The sequence below is a fragment of the Phaseolus vulgaris genome, chromosome 2 (genome assembly GCF_000499845.2).
Source record: "Phaseolus vulgaris cultivar G19833 chromosome 2, P. vulgaris v2.0, whole genome shotgun sequence".
In the NCBI taxonomy this organism is placed as follows: domain Eukaryota; kingdom Viridiplantae; phylum Streptophyta; class Magnoliopsida; order Fabales; family Fabaceae; genus Phaseolus; species Phaseolus vulgaris.
In genome coordinates, this window is record NC_023758.2 from 48,837,737 (window position 1) to 48,856,043 (window position 18,307).

General features: G+C 33.9%; 3 protein-coding genes, 1 non-coding gene and 1 pseudogene across 7 annotated transcripts in view; 1 reads left to right on the plus strand and 4 right to left on the minus strand.

Moving 5' to 3' along the window:
* The window catches only part of LOC137812974 (disease resistance protein RPV1-like), an 81,452-nt gene that overhangs the window by 23,787 nt on the left and 39,358 nt on the right, over positions 1 to 18,307 (minus strand). The gene's annotated exons all lie outside the window — the stretch shown is intronic.
* Positions 1 to 18,307, minus strand: part of LOC137812979 (vacuolar iron transporter 1-like) — a 44,728-nt gene that overhangs the window by 23,787 nt on the left and 2,634 nt on the right. Inside the window, exon 5 of one of the 4 annotated variants that reach the window (XM_068615247.1) lies at positions 3,193 to 3,279. The exons of 2 other annotated variants lie outside the window; for them this stretch is intronic. The gene's annotated coding sequence lies outside the window, so the exon portion shown is untranslated. Of the gene's footprint in view, positions 1 to 3,192; positions 3,280 to 5,608; positions 5,622 to 18,307 lie in introns of those variants that run through there. One more of the 4 variants, XM_068615246.1, reaches the window with a different exon arrangement.
* Positions 1 to 18,307, minus strand: part of LOC137812976 (disease resistance protein RPV1-like) — a 66,606-nt gene that overhangs the window by 9,829 nt on the left and 38,470 nt on the right. The gene's annotated exons all lie outside the window — the stretch shown is intronic.
* Positions 5,664 to 17,235, minus strand: LOC137809552 (disease resistance protein RUN1-like; annotated as a pseudogene).
* Positions 12,335 to 12,473, plus strand: LOC137813110 (small nucleolar RNA Z247). Its single transcript, XR_011081348.1, has one exon. It is a non-coding gene; the product is annotated as a small nucleolar RNA Z247 (small nucleolar RNA).

The window sequence follows — 18,307 nt, forward strand, 5'->3', positions numbered from 1 at the left end:
CTACAAAACTTGGTATTTGCACGGTGAAAGACCAAGTGTAATTGAGCCTATGGTCACTACAAGTGTGCATGTCATTGAAGATTTATTTGAATCTCAAAATACAATGGAAGACATGTTGAATGATGCATTCGAGTTTGCGGGACATGATGAGGATACTGAAGTTGATGGTTTGCAAACTAATATGGTGGGTGATGAAGGAATATGAACTTTGATGAATTGATGAGGGACAATAATGAACCCTTATATGAAGGTTGTACAAAGCATTCGAAGTTATCATTCATGTTGAAGTTGTACCATATCAAATGCATGAGTAGAATGAGTGACAAAGCAATGACCATGATTCTAGACTTGCTAATGAACACATTTGAACATGCTAAGTTTCCTAACTTGTTTTATGAGGCGAAGACTGTGATTACCAAACTTGGACTTAATTATGTCAAAATACCAGCTTGCCCAAAAGACTGAATGCTATATTGGGGCGAAGACAATGAAGGCTTAGAAGAATGTAAACGGTTCAAAACGTCTAAGTGCAAAAAAAAAAAAAGATAAGAAGCAATTGCATTACTTTCCATTAAAACTGTGATTGCAAAGATTGTTTATGAGTTCTAAGATGATTGAGTCTATGACAAGGCATGCATCAAAGGATAATCAAGATGGATTGATGAGGCATCCTAGAGATTCTGAGGCTTGCAAATCATTTTATTGCATCCAGAATTTGTAAATGACCATTGAAATGTACGATTAGACTTAGCTGCTTATGGCTTTAATCCTTATGAAAACATGAGTAAAAACCATAGTATATGACGAGTGGTTATCATCCCAACAATCACCCTCCTTGGGAGTTATGAAGCAAACATCTTTTATCCTCTACATGATAATTTCTGGAAAACAAATGGTAGAAAATGACATTGATGTTTATTTAAAACCACTTATAAGCAAATTGAAGGAGTTAATAGTATGATCATGTAATTATTATTTATATACTAAATATTACGACATATAGTAATTTAAAATTTGATAAGGTAGATGAGGATATTAAAATATCTCTTTTAATTTATTTTATTTTATTGTATATTTAGGTGTATTATGTAAAATATATAATTAAAAAAAATAATGTTATTTTAAAATTTAAAGAATCACGTATAGAAAGAAACATATAACAATCTTGACAATTATATTCTGACTTAGAGATACTTATCTTAATTTATTATATTCATGAGTATTATTTTTTTCTTAAACATAGATATTGGATAAAAAATATTAATAATATTTATTATTTAAATTTTAGAAATATTTAAAATTAAAATTAAAATTAAATAATATTTTTAATTAAAATATGAAAAAAATTCCTTAACAATTTTTTTAATTTCAAAATAATTAATTCAGAGGATGATTGAAAAAATATTAACAAATCATTTCTGCGTTTATAATAAACCTTCAATAATATTTGTACTTTCTATCATATAGAATACTTAATGGATCCTTTTGTGATTTTTCTTTTCTAAAGTACAGTTGATATTTTAAATGTTTTTCTATTTAATTTTCATTTCTCAATGACAAATAAAATGGTTCAGTGCACAATTAATTATTCTCACCTTAGATTTCATTCATCTCATTCCATTTCCACACTCAAATCATTCTCACATTTTTTTCTACCTATTTCACAAAGTTTTTGTTAAAATATGGAAATTAAAGTTCAAGAACCCTACTTATATTTCATATTCAACAATTTAAAATATTAATATGCAAATTAATATTTCTTAATAATGTTATTTTTATGTAAAAATTAAAATGTAGTTTAGTCATTCATACTTAGATGGATAAAAATGGTTTTAGAAAGAAAAAAATATGCATTTTTTTGAAAGGTTATCTAAACTCTAAACTCATTGATGAATTAATAATAATAAATAATATGGAATTCTATACGAATAGCATATAAATGTTTTCTTGTTGAAACTGATAATTAATTCAGTCTAGGGACAATTATCGCGGTATTTGTTCTTTTATTTTTAATGTTTAAACAATTATAAAATTCTGTTTTTAGATATTAAAATGATAGTTTTCATTTACAGATTAAAATATTACTTGTTTCTTTTAAGATTTTTTGTATTATAATTATTTGTTGTCTGAATTGTTTTGATTTAACATGTTGTTTTCTTGGGCTATGATATTGTGAGGTTTTATTACATGCAGGTACGTGAATATTTTTTTTATCCTAGTTGTATAAATCAGGAAAATTGTTTTTCACATTATAATAACCGTTTAACAACTCTAAATAATAATAAAATATTAACTCATATTGTTTAATTAAAGTATAAATTAAATTATTAAATAAAAAAGTAGTAAAACTGGTTGCAGGATGGGAATATGATTATTTTTAACTGCTAGCTCCTGATTATTCTTTTCTAATAAAAAAAACACCAATAGCAACAAAACAAGTTTTGACACACGTAGGTTTGGCAATTGTTTTAATAGCTGAAAATAGTACAACAATTTTTAATTACCACAAACTGCATCTTAAATCATAAAAAATTAGCATTTTGTTAGTTCATATATAATAAAATTTCCATAAAACAGCCAATTGTATTAATTATTAATAATGTATTTACAATTTTTTTAGATAATTTTTTTACTATAAAGACATTTATTTGAGATTGAAATTGTAATTAACACTTTTTGGTCAAAGAATAATATATTTCACTTGATTTTTTGTATTAAATATTTTGTATAGCGCTGAGACAAAAAAAAATCTCATATAAATCCCTATGTGCTACAAGTACAATATAACATCCTTAATGTAAGCAATAAAAATGATGAATACTCAAAGTCGTGTAATTACGCAAAAGAATCAAGTGATTTTTAAAAGAACTCACATGATCAGTTTAAATTTTGACGATAAAATACATTAATTATATATATTTATTCAAAATTTCAATTATATTATGCATTAATGGTTTTATGCTTTTAGAGGAATCAGAGAAACTTAGAAAAGCTCCTAAAAACTAATGTAACCCTATGAATAGAAGAGAGCTAAAAGAAAGAGAAAATGGAAGTGAGAAAAGATGATAATTAATAAACACGCTCTCTTCATAACATAGAGTCTTTAAACCTATATTCCCTCAAACAATTATAAAGAATTAACAATCACACTTTTATAAGTCATCACCCACATGAAACAAAACAAGGTGCCTCAATATGAATAAACCAAGATTAATAAGAAATATGAGGTTTCACTAACCAAGCTCAGAATTTTCTGCTTTTATAGCTCCATGCACAAACCTAATACAATGATATGATATTCACTGCAAATGCAACCCAAATATGCTAAAGAAGTTAATGAAACCCAAATATAAAGAATTTGAAGAGAATGCAACTCTGGGACAACAGAGCACACCATCTCATGCTGAACAGAAACATCAAACTATATCTAACAATAACTATACCTATGTTTGCTTTGGGTCTGTTTTTAGTTTCAATGTTACTCTTTATCTGCAGGTTGGGAACATATCTTGATGAAATATAGAAACATTTTTATTCATAATATATATAAGGATTACACATTCATAATTATTTCTTTCTGTCGTAGCATTGTCTACCTCAAATCACTGCAACTTTCTGTTGTTGGTATTTGCATATCACGATGGTTATTGAGAAATTTAGGAGTTTGCTGTTGTGTACCAGAAGTAAAATAGAAGGTTCATTTTTTGGTCATCATCAATTATTAATGTAAATAGATATAGGTGAAGGAGATCAGTATTATGCATTGTATCATGGACCATTAGAAGACTAGGGTCACCAATTGGAGGCATTGGTAACTTTGGCTAGTAAAACTAAAACCAAAGTCCATTTTTACAAAGCCTTGGTCTAATTCACCTTATAGCTGTACTTTTTCCTCCATTTTAATAATATTAAGTTTTCATTTTCTATGCATAATCTTGGGTAATTTTCTTTTTATATCAATGCTTGAAGTGTCAAATTGTTACAAGCTGGATTATTAAGAAAGAAAAGAGTGCATTCTGGATGCTCGAAAGGGAGTGTTTCCTAGAAAAAAAATGTGATTTCAGGGTGTCCAGGCTCAGGTAGCAATGGTAGGAGTTCCACATTGAAATGGATGAACTACTTGATTTAGTACTTTGGGACTCTCTCACCTAATGGACTAGTATTTTGGGTTAGCTTCTCTCCCCTTAATGCTTAAGTCCTAAAAAACAGTTTTTCTGTTTCTATTTATCTTTTAGGGTGTGATTAGGACCATGAAGCAGTGGGTGTTTTTTCCATTAATGAACTTTGCCACTGCCACAGATCACCTAGGTTAACCTAATTAAGTCTTCTGAATTGTATTTTGTAATTAATTCTTGTAAAACATGGAGTGTAAAATTCATGTACATTTTTCTTTTCCTCTTTTGATTTGGATGTCAAACTAGCAACTTCATGTTTTGTCTGGTTGGTCTATCACATTTATGTAGGTTGTAATCTATTTTGCCTAATGCATCAGTTGCAGATAGGTACTAAATTATCTTAGTTCGGATACACCTTGCCAATTAGATTAAGATCAAGAATTTAAAGTGAATGGTTCACTTCTGAGTTCTTAAATGAGATAAAATGTTCAGAGATACTAAATCATCGCCTTCATTTGAAAATTGGCGTGCCTATTATGCTTTTGAGAAATATTGATCAAACCAATGGTCTTTGTAATGGAACAAGGTTGCAAGTTATTGATTTGAAGAAAAATGTTATTTGTGCAATAGTTCTAACAGGAACAAATATTGGTGATAAAATCTTCATTTCAAGAATGAATTTGATCCCTTTAGATGTAGGTATGCCATTCAAATTCCAGAGAAGACAATTTCCAATAGCTTTATGTTTTGCAATGACAATTAAGAAAAGCCAAGGTCAATTATTGACCAAAGTTGGTTTATATTTTTCACATCCAATTTTCACACATCGATAGTTGTATGTAGCTATTTATAGAGTTCGAAAGAAAAAAGATTTAAAAATTCTAACTCTTGATGAAGATGGAATGCAACAAACAAGAAAAAGAAAATGTTTACACTGAAATTTTTGACAATATTTGAAAACAATAGAATTATATGATAAACTTGGAATGGCTAATTCTCCCTGCAACCAATATTTTTGAACCTGCAACTTTTAAATTTTTGAAAATGCTCTTTATTCCAGAAATGAAAATAATACATTACAAAAAAAATAGATCCAAAAAAGATTATTGTGTTTTGGTAATAAAAATCGGAAAACAAAAATCAAAAGCCCATTATGAATAAGAAAATTCGTAATACAAAAAATTTGGTCTTAAAAACAAAATCTGAAAACATATTCCAGAAAGAAAATCCGAAATGTATTTTTATATATAACCCATTTTTTTTAAGGGAGCTTCGTCTTTTCTATTGTAAAAGGGGTTGGAATTTGCTCCCTTGGAATTATAGTTTCTTATGTGTGATGTAGTAACAGTTGCCTTATTTAAAATGTTACTAAATAACATATAATTTATATCTGTTATTTTTATTCTGTTATGACTTTATATATTTGTCACAACATGAATGAGGCACAAACCCATCTCATGTTAACGAAGTTGAGAATTTTCTGATTTTACAGGTCCATGCACAAACCTAATATATTGATATGATATATTCAATATCAAGAGGTACTTGTCGTAAAACGGGGAATATGAGAGACTCCATAGAATGAAGAAAAAGTATAAAGAGGATTTACAAATTAACCTTTCAAATGCAGCTCCTCAGAATTTCATAATGCCTTCACTGCAAATACAACCCAAATATGCTAAAGAAGTTAATCAAACTATACATGAGGAGTTTCAAGAAAATGCAACTCTGGAACAACAGAGCAACCCATCTCATGCTGAACAGAAACATCAAACTATATCTAACTTAGAAATCTTTGTCAACAATTGAACGAACCCACTCCTTAAATACCATTGAAAATGTAAATAAAACAAAATAAATTAAAAACGAGAAATTCATAATAAAAATTCAACGTGTTGAACCTTGTAATTTAGAAGTATTAACGATAAGGCAGTTTAGATCCTCACCAATGAAAGAGACTAGCTGACTAGGTAGCTTTCGGCCTTCCTCTTCCTATCTTCCTTTGTTTCTCTTGAAGACTGTGCAACATTGCTTCCATTGGATTGTTCAAAGTCAACAGCACCACCATATTTATCATCTTTCTTTTTCATATAAAGAGGGCATATGCCGCATTCCTTTATTGTGATACCTGATTTCAACCGAAAGTGATAATCACACGGACTGATAAGTGAAGCTGCGAGCATCACAGATTCTAAGGCTCATGCCGCTCGCCCTTAGGAACTCCAAGTTAAATTTCCACACGAATGTGTGATCTTGATCAACACATCTCTCTTCACCATTCGAAATAGCTGTTTAACACATCTATCATCGCTGCAGAAACTTAAATCTTCATTTATAGTCACTGAATGTCCCTTCCCACGAAAATGGAACCAACCAGGAACTGCAGTCCCTGGAAAACAGAAGAACACAGACCTATATCTATCGTCGGTCATCCTAAGCCTTGCATCCTCCTCAATGTTAGCACGACCACCTGAATCCAGTTGCTGAGCATTGGTGAAATGAAATTTGAATACACCCTCTTTGGAATTTGAGAGGTTTCGAACAAGAGAATTTGGCATCACTCTTCTAATGGATGGGCAATCCAATGCCACGAGTTACTTTAGAAATGGTGGAATCTGTGGGATGCATTCAAGCTTTTTGCAGTCGCTTAAATCAAGCGATTTCAAGCTTGAAAGATGAGCAATGCTCTCAGGAAGGTTCACGATTCCGCTATCACGCAGTGATAGTTCCATTAATAACGTCAAACGACCAATGTGTCTTGGGATTTCTGTTAATTTGGGGCACCCCGAACAATCAAGTTTAGAGAGAAGCTTCAGATTAACAATGGAGTTTGAAAGTGACTCGATATCAGTGTATTTCTGAAGCTCCAAGGATCGAAGATTAACGAAATTGCAAAATGAGGAAGGCAACTGCGCAAACTCAGTTGTTGAAGCCCTACCAAACGGCACAAGGATGAAGGTAGTGCCTGTATGGCTGTGGCGTCTAAGATGAGCACCGCTAGATCTTCCAACGTGTCCTGAATCTGGGGTAAATTTTCCAATTTTGAGCAACCACGGAGAGAAAGTTGCTTTAGGAATTTCATATCAGAAAGGTCAAATGGAAAGATTGTAAGGGAAGAACAGTAAGAGAGATCTAAATGACAGAGCTTCTTGCAACTAAAGTGTAAGGGCACACCTTTCATGAATTTTGTCAACACTTCTAAGTATATAGTATTATTAGCCACTTCTTCTTCTTCATTATATCTGTCAAAAGTAATTGAGAAAATTTCACTGGAAGTTGGGAAAATATGACCACTGTATGCACGAGGTTCACCACGCCGTCCTGCACCATGCCGTTCTGAGAAATTTATCTCTTTGATCATATCCGGTTTCTGGCGATGGAATCTTGAGAAAGTTTGACGTTGACGCTCCAGTATCACATGAGGGAATCTTGAGAAATTTCCACGTTGATGCCCCAGTTTCTGATGTGGGTATCTTGAGAAAGTTTGACGTTGACGCTCCAGTTTCACATGACGAAATCTGGGTTCACTGGTTGAAAACATATTAAGCTTCCCACAACAGGAAATATTAATCCATCCTTGTAATGTGGATAAAATGTTGCTGGGAATATTTATACTATTCAGATCATAACAATTATCTAAACATAAATAACTGAGCTTGCTGAGTAATATCGAAGAGTGAACTTTAATCAACTTTCCACAATAACTCAGAATTATTTCTTCAATATTTGGTAAGAGAGAAAAGTCTGGTATTCTAGTAAGTTTCCGAGAACCACTCAGGTCAAGCCTTTTCAAGTTTGGTAAATTCTGCCACAAATAGTAAATGAATCAGGTAACAAATAAAAACCACTGTTAAAAAAATCACACTCTGAACTAACAAAACTGTGGCTATAAATTTAGTTGTCACTATCAACAATCCCTCTCAAATACACTTCTACTAATACATTAACAACAATATCATTATATTAACCATAAAATATTACATTTCTTCATTTAATACGTAGGACAATATAATAATCAGGTCACTCAGCTAATGAAAAAAATTAAACAACATGAACTCAATTAAATAATATAAAACTTTTGAGTACTAGATAAAATAAGAAAATTAATAAAAATTCAATTTGAAAATAATCAAATCTATAAGATACTTAAAACTTAATTAAACCTACAAATTTTCATTATATGGAGTTAAATACTATAAATATTTACCACATAAGTAGAATGTTTAAATATATATTTCTTCACGTTGGAAGTTTTTTTCCTCTATCTTATAAGTTTTCTTTGTTTCTTTAAAATTTTTTAAGCCAATGTGATTTTTTTTAATATAAAATATTATTAAAGATAAAATATGAAGATAGGGTAATGAAATACAATTTTTTTATTTTTTAGAAATGATGAAAATTATAATTAAATTAACTAAATTATATAAAATTCTATTTCATTTACATAACTACTTTTCATATTAAAAAAACTATATAAGATCTTGAAACTATAATTAATATTTCTACTCATTTTTCGTTTTTGTTGGTGAAATCTTGATTTTGGGATAGTATTAGTGAGATATTGTTTGGAGTTAAAAACAAGAAATTCTTTTGCATAATCAATTTGAACAGTTTTGATTTTGAAACCAGATTTTCAGAGAAGAGTTTAAAGCGTTCAAATGCAGCAAGAGCTTGAGATTTAGCATGCTAGAGATAAATTCATGTATATTTTAAATATGCATTAGGAAAAGAGATATCGTATGATGCAACATTATTAGCACAAACAACAAACAGCAGAACGTCCCCAAATATCAATATAGATAAATTCTAAAAGGTGATTATCCACACTGTTTTAGAACAACTTTGATTACAGAAAAACTATAACGCCCAAGTCTATTATGCCACAAGTGAAAAGAAGTTTTTTCATATTTAAAAGATGTGTAGTTAGCAGAAAAAACAGAGGATCAGAGATCAAGAAAGACAGAGAGATCATCTTTAAGTGTGCCTTGTAGAAGAATCTGTTTAGTTACTTAGTCTTTAACATAGCAAGAATGAGGGTGAAATTCAAAAAACACATTGTTGTTACGAGCAAACTTTGAAACACTAAGCAAATTCTTAGTATAATGAGAAACATGTAAAAGATCAAGGAGAGAGAAGGAAGTACAAGAGGTAGACGACACACAGGAAGCAGAACCAATGTGGGAGATTTTTATACCTGCACCATTACCAAGTTTAACGTTCGCAATGCCATGATAGATTTGTTGATCATTGAACAGAGTATGGTCGTTTGTTATATGGTGAGAGACACCGCTATCTGGGTACCATAATGGATCTTCTAAAGATGATGGTGGACCAAGAAGAGAGTAAGAAGAGTCATCACGTGGAGGTGGAGAGAAATGAGATGTGTTTGCAGAGGAGGATGGTGGTGTAGTACGATCAAACCAGTGCCAACAATGAAGAGCAGTGTGTCCAAGTTTGGAGCATATTTGACAGCGAACAGGGTTGCGTTTCCATGATGAAGACGTAGTGGAGTTCCAAGAAGAGTATTGGGAAGGTCGGGGTTTGCCGCGGTTGAACTGATTCTAGTTAGATGTGGGATTGTAACCACGACCACCACAGGAGGAGTTGGAAAAGGGTAGGTTGGGATTGTGAATGCTGAGAAGAAGCAACAAAAGCGATATTAGATTGAAGTAAATTCGATTGAGAAAGTTTGTACCGGGTGAAGCGTTCTTCTCGGGCAAACAACAAAGCCTCAATCTCAGTGATAATATAAGGGTCAGTGCGGGATATTACGACAGTAATAAATGTATTATATTCTTCAGATAGCCTTCAAGGATGATGTCAATATGATCAGTGGAAACAGGGGCATCAATAGCGGCAAGCATGTTGACGGCGTTCTTGATATCATGGAGATAGGAGGAGATGGATCTGTGATGACCTGATTTTGTTGTTGGTACCATTAGAGACTTGGGGACTGTCATCAGTGGTGGAAGAAGTGGTTCTTGATGGAACACTAGTGTCGTCAAGAAAATGACCCAGTTTGAGCCCGCAAATGGAGGCAAGGACTTGATGTTTCCAGAGAAGATAGTTATCTTCATCTAGTTTAAGAGTGATGGGTGTTGTGAACTGTTGAACGGAAGGCATGACCAGAGGTAACGGGCAAGAAGAAGATGCAAAAGAAGATGAAGAGATATGAGTGCAGTGCATTAGAATAGAGAGAGAAAGGAGAAAGATATTATCTTAGTATATGTGCTAAAGGTATATAAGGAGTGCAGAACTGGAAACACTTACAAAGTTGTCGTTACACAGTTATAGTATGGTTAACAATGTATAATACAGAAAACATGCTTGTGTACTTTATTTTTATCTTTGAAAGTTTAGAACACAGAGGAACATAGATAGCTTGAAAAACCTGATCTCCTTCCTAGAGTTGTTCAAGATTCCTTCCCAGAGTTGTTCAAGATGGCAGTCTGGCATTTCCAGGGTCACTAGATTTTGTGGGCAAAAGTTTGGAGGCCAGAATCTTTGAGGGAAACCGTTCCAATAAAGAAACTTTAGAGTGTCTGGCAGACCTACAAGAGATGATTCAAGAGACACATTTGATATGAATATAGGCATGTAGACCATAAGCATCATAAGATTGTCCATCTTTTCGAAACTTTGTGCATGTACTACAGCATCTTTTACTTTGTTCGTATGTAGTAATATACACTGTATTGCATCTGACCCCTGAAAGTAAATCAATTTAATTAGGAGAAAAAAAACATGAAATGTTGCATTGCAGGATGTTTAATGACATCTCAGTGGTTTGCAATTTTTTACAAAGTAAATCCATTCTCAATTGAGTAACGACATAATACCTTGTTCTTTCTTAAAACCTCTCAAATTTCCTCAGCATTAAACAATCGGCTGCGTTTTCCAGGATGCTGAGGACACTCTTTACGAACAATTTCTTGACTCATTTCTTGTATTAGATCGTGCATCACAATTCTACCATCAAAGACAGATATTAGGCCCCTATCTTTGAGAATATCCATTCCAATCTTGGAAGAGAAACCACAGTCAGCAAGTATTTCTGCTACCACAATCTCCTGGCATCCTCTATAAAAGCAAGCTATGTCAAGAAATATATTCTTCTCCTCCTCCTCCAGCCCATCATAACTTAATTTTAATACATTGAAAATATCAAGATGTTGGCCCTTTTCCAACTTTTGCAACTGACTCTCCCATGCTTCTCTTGTTCTGCCATAAAGCAATGACCCCAAAATCTAGAGAGCTAATGGAATCCCTTTTGCATATCTCAACACCTTTTCTGACAGTTCCCTGTAAGCAATTTCTTCTGAAGATTTTTGTTTAAAAGCAAGTAAACTAAAAAGTTTCTGAGAATCATCAAAATTCAACTCCTTAACTTCGTAGATATCATCAGCTCTAGCATTCTTAAGCACTTGTTTGTCTCTACTGGTGATAATCATTCTACTGCCCTGCCCAAAACTATCACTCCCACCTATTAATTTTTTAAGTTGAGCTTGTTAGAATTAGTCAGTTAGAAGTGGAACACGTTTGTAGAAGTGGAACACGTTAGTTGGTTAGTTGCCTTAAGAAGCGGATCATGGATCCAACCGTGTATGCAATCAGTTACCTTTCTTTAATTATAAATACAATACGTCCTCCACACAGAGAGGTACAGTTAGCAAACTTTATTATGGTATCAGAGCGCTAGAGATCCACGAGATCCATCTTTTTCTGCTGCTAACCATGTCGAACTCCCTTCAAATCAATACAATGTCTTCACCATCAATCAGCCAAGTGATTAATGTTAAACTCACACAAGAAAATTATTTATTGTGGTCTGCTCAAATCCTTCCCTATTTACGTAGTCAGGGGCTGGTTGGGTTTGTGGATGGATCCATGCCACCACCAAACCAAACGATTACGGTTGAGTCAAGTGAAGAAACAGGGAGCCGCAAAATCCTGAATTCACAGTCTGGTACCCCCAGGACCAGCTGGTACTCAGTCTCATCAACTCATCGGTTACCGAGGAAGTTCTCAGCACGGTGGTCGGAATCACCACTGCACGAGAAGCCTGGGATATGCTGGAGCGGCAATTTGCCTCCACATCTCGAGCACGAGCAATGCAGAATCATATGGAACTCTCCACGATCCAAAAGAAGGACATGACAATTGCTGACTATTTTCGTAAAGTAAAACGTCTCGGAGACACTCTGGCTGCCATTGGCAAGCGAGTAGAGGATGAAGAACTCATCGCCTACATGCTGCAAGGACTTGGTCTAGATTATGATCCTCTTGTCACAAGCATTACAACTAGAACAGATGTTTACACTGTCAGCGATGTGTATGCTCATATGCTGAGCTACGAGATGCGTCATCTGCGTAATGGTACTCTTGAGCAATTTCCTTTTGCTAACAATGTCAACAGCATGTCTAATCGAGGAGGAACTAATGGACGTCGTGGTGGTCGTGGTCGTCAATCAAATGGTGGTCGAGGACAAACATGGCACACTAGAAACAATTCTGGACGTCAGCCATCAAAGGCACAAAGTAACTCAGACAAAGTCTGTCAGATTTGTGGTAAGCCAAACCATGATGCTTTGCAATGTTGGCACAGATTTGATCAGGCATATTAAGCCGAAGACAATCTTAAACAAGCAGTTGTGGCCACAAGTGGATATACTGGTGATGCAAACTGGTACGTAGATACTGGAGCCACAGATCACATCACCAACGAGTTAGAAAGACTTACCACCAACGAACATTACAATGGCACTGATCAGATTCAAGTTGCAAATGGCTCAGGTTTTTCTATCTCTCATATTGGGAACTCATTAATTTCTGGTTCATCTAGATCTCTTGTACTGAAACATATCCTATATGCTCCTAAAATCAATAAACATCTGATTTCAGTACAAAGACTAGCATCTGATAATAATGCCTTTGTGGAATTTCACCCACACTGTTTTTTTGTTAAGGACCGAGCCACGAAGGAACTTCTGCTCACAAGTAGATGTAAGAATGGCCTCTACACTTTACCAAATAACTCCAGCAAAGCATTCCCGACAGCCAAACTTTCGAAAGAACAATGGCATAGAAGACTTGGGCATCCTGCTTTCCCAGTCACAATTAGAATCTTGAAAAATAATAACTTAGCTCTAGATACTAGAGTTTCTTCTTCCTTAATTTGCCATGCTTGTCAACTAGAAAAGCACATCAATTACCCTTTGTTTCTTCTCAACATGTATCTACAGCACCTCTTCAATTGATTCATACTGATGTATGGGGTCCAGCCATTGTCTTAGTGAATAATTCTAAATATTATGTTTCATTTGTTGATGATTTTAGCAGATATGTTTGGATTTATTTTTTGAAATACAAGTCTGATGTTGAGTCTGTGTTTCATCAGTTTCAAAAACATGTTGAAACCATGCTAAACACCAAAATTCGCTCTGTCCAGTCAGATTGGGGGGGTGAATACCATCGTTTGCACCAATATTTCAAAACAACTGGAATTGAGCATCGTCTTTCTTGTCCTCACACACATCAGCAAAATGGGTTGGTAGAAAGAAAGCACAGACACATTGTGGAAACTGGCCTTACTTTACTTGCCCAAGCTAACATGCCTTTGTCCTATTGGGATGAAGCCTTCAATACAGCTTGTTACCTTATAAATAGACTACCATCTCGAATCATACAAGCAAGACACACCACTTCATAAATTATTTGCAAAAAATCCAGATTACACCATGCTTAAGGTGTTTGGCTGTGCTTGCTGGCCCAATTTAAGGCCTTACAACACCAAGAAACTGAGTTTTCGAACCACTAAGTGTGTCTTCTTAGGCTATAGTTCTTCTCATAAGGGATACAAGTGCTTAGATAGAAGTACAAAACGAATTTACATCTCTAGAGATGTAATCTTTGATGAAAATGTGTTTCCTTTTGAAGAATTAAATTCTAAGTCATCAATCCAAACCAAAAATTCACACCAGCCTGCTCTACTTCCAACCTTCGTTAAACCCGTTCCATACACTGAAAATGCTCTCACAAATATTGAACCAGTTGTTAATGATTCTCGTATAATTGATGGTCAATCTAATGATGTTGCTAATAACAACTTGTCTGGTATAAGCTTACATCCTGCAGATAATACAATAAGTCCAGAAATTGTTGCAGAACAGGAAGCTGAGAACAGTCTGACCAATTTCCAAGAACAGATGTTCGAACAATAAACTTCTGATGGTGAAACATCTTAGGTGATTAATCAACACCCAATGAGAACAAGATTGAAAAATAACATTGTCCAAGCAAAACAGTTCACTGATGGTACTGTCAGATATTCAGAGACCTCAAGAAAGTTTACCGGTGCTGTCACTGTCAAAAATCCGACCACAATAAATGTACTAAAAAATGCTACTGAGACTGATACAGTTACTGAACCTCAAAACCTGCAGGAAGCTCTACAAAGTCCAGGTTGGCAGGAAGCAATGAATAATGAGCTCTCAGCATTACAACACAATGAGACTTGGGATCTCGTTCCACCAAAACCTGGCATAAATCTCATTGATAGTCGATGGGTGTATAAAGTGAAAAGGAAAGCGGATGGATCAGTGGAGAGATTGAAAGCAAGGTTGGTTGCTAAAGGGTTCAAGCAAAGATTTGGCATTGATTACAGTGATACCTTTAGCCCCGTGGTCAAGCCATCAACAATCAAAGTTATTCTTTCACTAGCAGTAACCAAAGGCTGGAATATGAGACAAGTTGATATCCAAAATGCATTCTTGCATGGAATTTTGGAAGAGGAAGTGTACATGCGACAACCACCGGGATTTCAAGACCCATATAAACCAAAGGAATACATATGCAAACTCAAGAAAGTGCTTTATGGCCTGAAACAGGCTCCAAAGGCTTGGCACTCAAGACTGACTGGAAAACTTATGGAATTAGGCTTTAGAGCTTCTGTAGCTGATTCATCTTTGTTTATCCTCAAAAACAAAGAGGTAACCATCTATATGCTCATATACGTTGATGATATAATTATCGTGAGCTCCTCTGATCAAGCCACCGAAAGGTTGATTCAGAAGTTGAAAATAGATTTTGCTATAAAAGACTTAGGTGGTCTTGAGTATTTTCTGGGTATTGAAGTCAAGAAGGCAAGAGATGGCATCACACTGTCACAACGAAGATATGCATTAGATTTGTTGAAGAAAGCAAACATGGAAAAATGCAAACCCATGTCCACTCCAATGGGCTCAGCTGAGAAATTATTCAAAGAGCAGGGAACACTCTTGTCAATTGAAGAACAATTTAAATACAGAAGTACTGTGGGAGCATTGCAATACTTGACAATGACCAGGCCTGATTTGGCATTTGCTGTCAACAAGGTTTGCCAATACCTTCATACGCCTACTGATGCTCATTGGAGTGTTGTAAAGAGAATCCTTCGTTATGTCAAGGGCACATTAGATTTGGGAATCAGAATTCAGAAGTCTCCAACAATGCTGCTGTCCGGATTTTCTGATGCTGATTGGGCTGGTTGTCCTGATGATCGACGTTCAACTAGCGGCTTTGCTGTATTTCTTGGAGCAAATCTAATTTCTTGGAGCTCTAGAAAACAAACCACAGTGTCCAGATCGAGCACCGAAGCAGAATACAAGGCCATTGCGAATCTGACAGCAGAAATGATTTGGATAAAATCATTATTGAAAGAGCTTGGTGTGTATCAATCAAAAGCTCCTCGACTCTGGTGTGACAATCTAGGAGCTACATACTTAACTTCAAATCCAGTGTTTCATGCAAGAACAAAACATATTGAAGTTGACTTCCATTTTGTTCGAGAACAAGTGGCACGCAAAGCAATGGAAGTTCAGTTTATTTCATCAAGTGATCAAGTGGCTGATATCCTAACAAAACCACTGTCTAGAACTCTCTTTATTACACATTGTAACAATCTCAACATGTATAAAACCTGTTGGGATTGAAGGGGACTGTTAGAATTAGTCAGTTAGAAGTGGAACACGTTTGTAGAAGTGGAACACGTTAGTTGGTTAGTTGCCTTAAGAAGCGGATCATGGATCCAACCGTGTATGCAATCAGTTACCTTTCTTTAATTATAAATACAATACGTCCTCCACATAGAGAGGTACAGTTAGCAAACTTTATTAGAGCTGAATCGGTAACATCATCAAGAATGAGGAGAACCTTTGTCCGTTTGAGCCTTTCATTGTAATATGGTGAAGAAGAGGATTTCTCTTCCTTTAGAAGCTCAGACTGATATTTTGTTCTGATACTGTCTATTCCATCTCTTTGTATTTTTTCTTGAACGTCTAAAACAAGGCTGCTGGAATCAAACTGCAATGCCAATTTGTGATATATTTGATTACAAATTGTAGTTTTTCCTATTCCTCCCATGCCACAAATTCCTATGATCCGAACATCCGGTGACTCAAGATGCAACAAGGACTGAATTCCTTCAATATGTTTTTCAATGCCGATGATTCCTTGATCATAACTGATGGAATAACGATTCAATTTTTTCAACAAGTGTGTGTTCTGTGCTGGCAGATGATTTAGAAAATAATGTATAAGTATTCAAGCACAAAAGCTAAACTAAAGAAAAATTCTACAGCATCCGTTTGTGACTTCTGATACTAGGGAGAAGACTTGTAGGTACAAAGTTAAGCTATAACATGTAATATGGTTCAGATCTAAGACCGACTAATAGAAATGAAAAAAGAAGCACTTGATTTAGGGTGAGATGAACACAATTTTAGTAAATGAAAAGAGATCCTGATTATCTGGAAAGTGCGTGTAACAAATATAATGACCTGGTGACTTTTGAATCCCAGCCTGCAAGTTCAGCAGCTTCGGTGAGAGCATCCTTCCATCCTTGCACTTTATCGTGCTTAAAGTGCTGCTCATGCTTTTCGAATGCTTCTTTGTATCTTTGTTCCTGCTTCCTAATAGTTGATGGATCCACCTTGTAGAAAACAGGTATGACATCCCTTCCAAATCTCTTCTTGCATTCAAGTATCTTAGTGAGTTCATTCAAGCACCAAGTGGAAGATGCATAGTCTTGGGAGAAAACGATGACATAAATCTTTGAAAAATAAGTATGAAATCTAGATATATATCATTATCACGTGTGGAAGCTACGTCGTCTTGTATTGGATTTTCTAATCTGCCTTTTATCTTGTCTCATTCTTCTTTATCTTTTTTCTCTCATCTCTCTTGCTTACGATTTCTTTGCCTTTATTCAGAAATTTTAGTTATAATAAACCTTCAATAATATTTGTACTTTCTAGCATATAGAATACTTAATGGATCCTTTTCTGATTTTTCTTTTCTAAAGTTCAATTGATTTTTTAAATGTTTTTCTATTTAATTTTCCTTTCTTAATGACACATAAAATGGTTCAGTGCACAATTAATTATTCTCACCTTAGATTTCATTCATCTCATTCCATTTCCACACTCAAATCATTCTCACATTTGTTTCTACCTGTTTCACAAAGTTTTAGTTAAAATATGGAAATTAATGTTCAAGAACCCTACTTAATATTAATATTCAACAATTTAAAATATTAAAATGCAAATTAATCTTTCTTAATAATGTCATTTTTATGTAAAAAATAAAATGTAGTTTAGTCATTTATACTTAGATGGATAAAGATGATTTTAGAAAAAAAAAATGCATTTTATTTCAAAGGTTAACTAAACTCTGAACTCATTTATGAATTAATAATAATAAATAATATGTAATTGTATTCCAATACCATATAAATTTTTTTTATTGGGTGCGTTTCTGATGAATTAATGCACTCTAGGGACAATGATCGCTCTAGTATTTGATTTTTTATTTATTTTAATGTTAAAATTATAGCTATGTAGTACAGATATTACTGACACAGACAGACACGAACACGGACACAGAAATACATAAAATCTCTAAAATGTAGAATACGGAGACATTAATCTATATATTATATAATTATGAATCATATAAATTAACAATAAAGATTTATGTGCACAAGTATTTTTGAGATTATTTTTTAGAACAGAAATATGTTTTTCATGACTAGTTCACAAATATTTGTTTCTTATTCTTATAATCATAATAACAATTTATACCATAAAGTTTCAATTTTAGAAAATTAATGTATTTTTTCTTTTTAAAATTTCGTTAGAACTGTACTAGAATTGTAA